This window comes from Lactuca saligna, chromosome 8 (assembly GCF_052625555.1).
Source record: "Lactuca saligna cultivar CGN05327 chromosome 8, ASM5262555v1, whole genome shotgun sequence".
Classification (NCBI taxonomy): Eukaryota; Viridiplantae; Streptophyta; class Magnoliopsida; order Asterales; family Asteraceae; genus Lactuca; species Lactuca saligna.
Genome location: NC_136424.1, coordinates 32,135,846 through 32,142,715, shown reverse-complemented (window position 1 = coordinate 32,142,715; position 6,870 = coordinate 32,135,846). Strand labels below are relative to the sequence as shown.

The window sequence follows — 6,870 nt, the reverse complement described above, 5'->3', positions numbered from 1 at the left end:
TTCTAGTTATCATATTCTTCCACAACTACCAATGGGGCACGTGTAGGGCCACCCATGCTATTTGTGATTTGCATTAAAATCATTTGTTGAGGATTAGAAGCAACCATTGAAGTTAAGATATCTTCAAGAAAAACTGGTATATAGAAGAACTTTTATCCTTAACACAGAAATTGTTGAAACACCAAGGTAATTTCAAACCAAATATAATCTGATCTTATGGATTCAAAAGACAACCACTCAAGCTCTGATACTAATTGTGAGAACAAGAATGATCTGATGCGCACGGACAGGGTTTGAAAACTCAAACATTGAGTAAATGCTTAAGATCAATGTCTGCTTGGTAATAAATGTTCTAGTTAAGTCTAGATAGACTAGTCAAGTCTGAGATAATGTATTCAACAAATGTTCAAGCCATAAATGAGAATAAAGATCAAGGTAAAGATAATAAATGAAGAGCAAGAAGAATGTTTTAGAGAATCTTAAGAAAGATGAAACGACTTGAATATGCTAAAAGGTTTGAATAATTCGTCACTAGATTTAACATTGAATGCTCCTATAAATATGAGAGCATGAAACATAGTACAAACTGGTAAATATACATAGGACCAGATAAAAGGAGTGTTTCTGATATTCTGATTGTCCAAGTTGACAAACAGACTAAATCCTATGAGATGTCTAATCGTGCTAAGTGACAAAGATAATAATTACAACGAGACAAAACATTGACTCCTGATCATCTAAATTCCATTCCGGAATGCTTTCACTTCTAATATCCTTATCACCAACTGATCTTCACTTCTGACATGAGCAGATTCCGGATAACTCTTTACTTCAGAACACATGTTGACTTTGGATTTGGCATTTGGACTTAGGATTGGTGGAGGTTAACTTTCAGGTTCCAACAGAAATGGGGGGCGAGAGTGATTCCGTCTAACCATTTCTCAAGCCAAAAGAGAATGCTAGAACCTGATCCAATGCGGATATCAAAAAGATCAGAAAGTTCAATGTTCAGATCAAGTAACTCAAGAATGATATTAAGAATGCGGAGCTAAACCCCCGAGAGTGATTTTTTGGCAAGGCAATGAGTAGGTTTTCTAAAACAATTATGAATCCCACATATGACACAACATCATAGTGACGAAGCATCCGTATTCAAATACATTTTAGAATAAGGGCATAATTCATGGATAGAAGAGAACCGATGCCTTACCATCCCTGATCTTTAGATCCAATCACGACCTCCCACGCCACCCAATGTAACTTGGACTTATCCTCATTGTAACCCCATAAAAATCTTCCACGTAACTTCTCAAGGAAATGAACCATAGACCTTGGGGCCTTAAAGAGAGAGAAAAAAAAATACAACATAAGGCTATTCAAAACTGACTTTGTTAAACTCAACCTACCTCCGAAAGAAAGAGACTTCGCTTTCCAAGATGAAAGCTTGTTATGGAATTTCCCAACAATAGGTTTCCAATTACGCTTAAGGTACATATTGGCTCCAATTGGAACCCCCAAGTAAGTAGAAGGAAAAGACGAAGCTTTGCATCCCACAATTCTAGCACACCTTGAGATATCATCGTCCGAAACTCCAATGCCATACACCTTAAATTCATGGAAATCAAAGTTCCATGTGTTTGTACTAAACTCCCCTTTCTAAATTAAAAACAAGAATTGAACCATTTTAATTAGGATAACAACATTAATAAATCAACCAGTTTCTGTTCTTCTTCTCTTCTTCTCTATTTCGGTTATTCTCCTATTCTTTTGCAATATTCATCAGTTCATAATTGAATAATTACTCTCGAATTATTAACCATTAACTTGAACATTGAATGTTCTTGTTAATGTTAATGAAGAGGAAAATTAATATTTTAATTAAGTTATTTGCCATTATTTAGAACACTCCGTACGAGAATTTAATTGTTATTTAAGAAGAATTAGATCTTCGAGATTCTTCTCCGTCTATAAAGCTTGTTCCTTTCTAATTGGAACAATTCCTCAAACTTTAATGCCATAATTTTAAATAGTTTCTCAAACTTTAATGCTACAATTGGAACAATTCCTCAAACTTTAATGTGTTAATTTAAAAAAAAAAAAAAAAAAAAAAAAACAGCAAATGATATATAAAGAAAAGCCGGGAACTAACAAGAAGCTAGCCGGCAAAAGAAAAGTACAAATTGAAAAGACAAAAACAAACCAGAACAAAAAACTAGCTATTAGCTGCAAGAATGAGAATGTTGAAATACTCCACTCCACCCAATTTAACTCCTTATTTGCTCCCTTGTGTTTTAACCGCACATAAACTAGTGATTTGATGTTGTCTGCCACCAGTGTAGGAGAGATGATACGTTGCTTAAACACCTGATCATTCCTTGCTTTAAAAACCAACCAAAGCAGGCGTGATGTGTGTAAAACCAACTAGTTTTAAACCTACTTTTAATTATAAAATAAACACACAAAGGCAGTGGACCTATCAATTATGATAAAGTTAAATAAGTAAGGTATCGAACATAGGGAACGATAAATTAAAACTAAGAACTAATTTTATCTAAGTTTAAATAATAAAAGGGGTTTTTTCTCTAGTTTTACAAGACTAGAAATTTACTAACTATTACTTAAACTAAGAACTAGAAAAGCAAAGATTCAACTAAATTCAATGACGAAGGAAACTTCTGTTTAGTTCAACTCAATTGATCCTATGGTTGATATTATGGTAATAGTGCAATGGATTAATTCTTCTATTGGCTACCGATTAAAGTGATTAGCTTCGCGTTCGCTGCACTAATCCTTAGAGAACAAACTAACTCAAACAGTGACCAGTTGTCTAATTTAATTTAATTCACTAGGTTATTTATTCGGGTTAATTTAGACTTGTAATAGCTAACTAATTTGGTCCTTTAGTTAACCTCTTGTTGATGGAATTCGAGAATTTTGAAGAAAAAGTGAAGAACTTGATGAGTTCTTGAGAGAGAGAAAGAAAGGGGGCGCACGTCGAGTAAGGAGGAAATATGATCTCATTAGGGTTAAAAACACTAATTTTAAAAGATGTAAAAATTATTTTTAATTAATTTTTTTTTCTGTATATAAAATCGATTCGTCGAGTCAGGGTCAAACTCAGCGAGTCAACTGCAAATAATTCAAAAATTATATCATTTTGTCATTTATTCATAAAAAATTCCACCCCACACTTACCCATATGCACTCTCAAGCAGTCATGTCTGATGATTTAGAAGACGAAAATAAAATCCTAAAAAAAACGAAAATCAAACTAAAACGAGAAAGATAAAAGAAAGCGAACTCTAATAACGGGTTGCCTCCCGCTAAGCGCTTCTGTTTAAGGAGTCGTTAGCTGGACTCCTTTTCATTTACGTTTCTTCATTTTCCTGCATCGGGAATGCACGCCTAGTCTTTTGTGGTTTATACTTTGTTTTGTAAGCGTGTATCTTCTTCCTGTAGAACCGTCTCAATTCTTCTCTCCTTTTCCTTATAGCATCATCTTCAGCTGCATGAATTTCCCTTTTCCTCGCCTTCTTCTTCTTTACCCCATTTTCTTTAAACTTCATTACTTCATAGTTAGTGAAAATTCAGGCTCGAGGTTTGGTAATACGTGACTCAATGAATGGGTCATCAACATCATCTTTCATAACTTCTGCATTTTCCTCTTCTCCAAAGCTTGCCTCCTCTTCAAGTGGAATGTCTTCATCTTCTTGCATTATTGTATCGAGGTATGCCACTTGAACGTGTTGAAAATCACCATATGCTTTAACAATTCTGCTTTCTACTGCTTGATCTTCTAAAGATTTAGAGAAAATCTTTATGTCCAGAACATGCAATGAGCTGGTAACAAGCAGATCAAAATCATCCAAGTTGCTGTGATTTTCGAATGGACTCGTCGAGTCCGTGAAAGTGACTCGGTGAGTCGGAGCGTATTCCTCACATCCCACTGTGTTTCCTGAATCGGTTCCTTTCAACAGCTTTTTTATCTCCTCCAAGTCTTTGTCAACATCATCATTTCCTCCAGAAGATAGAAAAAACTTACTTGGATCTTCTTCTTGCAAGAGTGCAAGTTCTTTTTGAAGTATTTCATCATCCAATTCAATGAAGGAAACTTCTTCTTTTCTTCATTCTTCTTGCTTAATCTCTGGTAGAGCTTTAACACTGCTGACTCATCTCCTACCCTCAATGTTAGTGTTGACTCGTATACATCTATCAATGCGCATGCGGTATTCAAGAATGGTCTCCCCAAAATAATTGGAATTTTGGGATCTTCTTCCATATCAAGCACTACAAAGTCCATGGGGAATATAAATTTATCCACCTTAATGAGGAGATCTTCACAAACACCTCTTGGACTAATAATCGTCTTATTCGCCAAATGGATCTTCATATTCACAGGCCTTGGCTCCGGTAAATTCAGCTTCTTGAAGAGAGAAAAAGGCATTAAGTTAATACTTGCACCCGAATCGGTCAACGCTTTAGTAGCAAGTATATTTCGAAGTTGACAAGGAATTGTGATGTTTCCCGGATCACCCTTCTTTTCTGGTAGCTCACTCAATACTATCTCCGCGACTTCAGCCAAATCTTTTCTAGCAGCAAAGAGACCCTTTAGCAAGTTCAAGTATTTGGGTGTTTGAAGCATTGTATCCACAAATGGGACATTGACTTGAAAAGATTTAATGTGTTCCATGAAAGCTCTGTATGCCTTGACCCTTTCATCAGGTATGGCAAAGGAGGGTTGTAAGGCTTTAAGGAAACATCGGATTTGTGATCAGGGCATGGACTCGTTGAGTCCATTAGAGGGACTCAGCGAGTCTGGTCGGATTTAGCTGAACTCAACCCTTCTGTCTTTTCTGCATGCATCTTAGTTGAGACCTTCTGTACAGTGGTCATAGGAGTGAAAATTTTTCCATAGCTAGAGGTTATAACATTCACATTCTCCATTCTTGGATTATTCTCGGTTTTACTCGGAAGTTGACCCAATCTTCTCTCGTTCACTTGATGTGCAAGTTGACCTAGCTAATTCTCAATGTTAAGAATAGATGCTTGCTGATTCCTAAGTATATTCCTGGTCTCATGTATTGCAACGTCATGATCATTGTGCCTTTTCTCGGATGCAGTTATGAATCTTGTGAGCATTTCTTCTAAATCGGTTCTTTTTTCCATAATCGGTTCTTCCTTTTAATAGAAACCCCTCTCTTTTTGCTTGTATTTCTCTTTCTTTGCCTTTTTATATTCTTCGTACGGGAGCCATTCCTTCTTTGGTTTCTGCTAATCTCGTCATATCTGTCCCCACTTGAATAGAAAACTTGCGCCTTTTTGTTTCCATTCTCATCCAAATCACAGTCTTTACTTAGGTGCGGTCCCCTACAATTTCCACATCCCACCCGGATAATGTGGATTATTTGATTCATTTTTGTCATTCTTCTGTCTAAACTGTTTAGTTTGGCCATCATTGCCTCCATGCTATCGTTGACCGTGTTCACCACCCCCCTGCTTACTTCATTTCGTGGGTTGTGGTATTCTCTAGAATGTTTAGAGAATTCTTCAATTAATTCTTTGATTTCCGGGGGTGGCTTCCTTGTGAGCAGGCCTTGCGAATCAAGTAACTGTCTTGTGGTGACATTGACTCCATCATCGAAGATGGAGACTTCTTGTTGGCTATTAAGGTCATGGTGCGGGCAATTCCTTAGCAGGCTCTTGTACCTCTCCCAAGCTTCATATAGTGATTCTCCAGCTTGTTGTTCAAAGTTAGCAATGGCCTTCTTCAACTTAGCTATTTTAGAAGGTGGGCAAAAGTGATCTATAAATTCTTCTTTCATCTTGGTCCATGTTGTGACTGACCCGGGAAGGAGTGACTTGAGCCAGTATTTTGCAGCACCTTTGAATGTAACTGGGAGCATGCGAAGTAGCTGGGTCTCGCAAGGCACATTTGGAACATTAAAGTAATCCGCTACATCATTGACTTCATCCAAATGCTTGTAGGCATCTTCGTGGTCTTTTCCATAGAAAGGAATCTCCTTAAGTTGAGCGAGTATGTGGCCCTTTAGTTCGAAAGTAGCAGTAGCAGGAATTGCGGGTTGCACAAGTCCCGAGCTGGTGTCGTCACGCATCCTCTTCTTCCATTCCCCCATGGGGATTTCATTGATATTAGCCATGACAATGGCTAATTCGTCTTCAAAGTCGGATTCGTACCCAAAAGTTAGATCTTCTTGTCCCTCGGTCTCGTACTCGGTGTCTTCTTTAATCGGGTCTTCAATTGCTAAAGGGGAGTTGGATTCCCCTAATTTGCTGCTTTTCTTCTTGCTGAAAACGGACTTGAGGTTCTTTAGTGGTGAATTCTTTGAAAAAACGGATTCTCCAACGGCTTTTCCTTTGTTCCTCCTTATTGCGGATTCCGGGTCTTCGAGAGGAGGGACCAGAGGTGTATCAGATCCTCGGGTCATGAAACAACTGCAAACAAAACAAGAAAAACGCGTAAAAAGAACAAAATTAAAATCAAAATTAAAACCGTGAACAGCGATGGACTAACTACTAAATTACCTAAGAATTAACTTTGTGTAAGATAAATCCCACACAAAGGATTGACAAAAATAGAAATTAGTGCTAATTTAGAACCGTTCCCCTGCAACGGCGCCAAAAACTTGATGTGTGTAAAACCAACTAGTTTTAAACCTACTTTTAATTATAAAATAAACACACAAAGGCAGTGGACCTATCAATTGTGATAAAGCTAAATAAGTAGGGTATCGAACACAGGGAACGGTAAATTAAAACTAAGAACTAATTTTATCTAAGTTTAAATAATAAAAGGGTTTTTTCTCTATTTTACAAGACTAGAAACTTACTAACTATTACTTAAACAAAGAA

At 37.0% G+C, this 6,870-nt stretch overlaps 1 non-coding gene across 1 annotated transcript; it reads left to right on the top strand.

Annotated features, from left to right (window-relative positions):
* Positions 1–5,667: 5,667 nt before the first annotated feature.
* On the top strand, positions 5,668–5,774 carry LOC145013529 (small nucleolar RNA R71). The gene has a single exon (XR_013665082.1). It is a non-coding gene; the product is annotated as a small nucleolar RNA R71 (small nucleolar RNA).
* Positions 5,775–6,870: the final 1,096 nt, after the last annotated feature.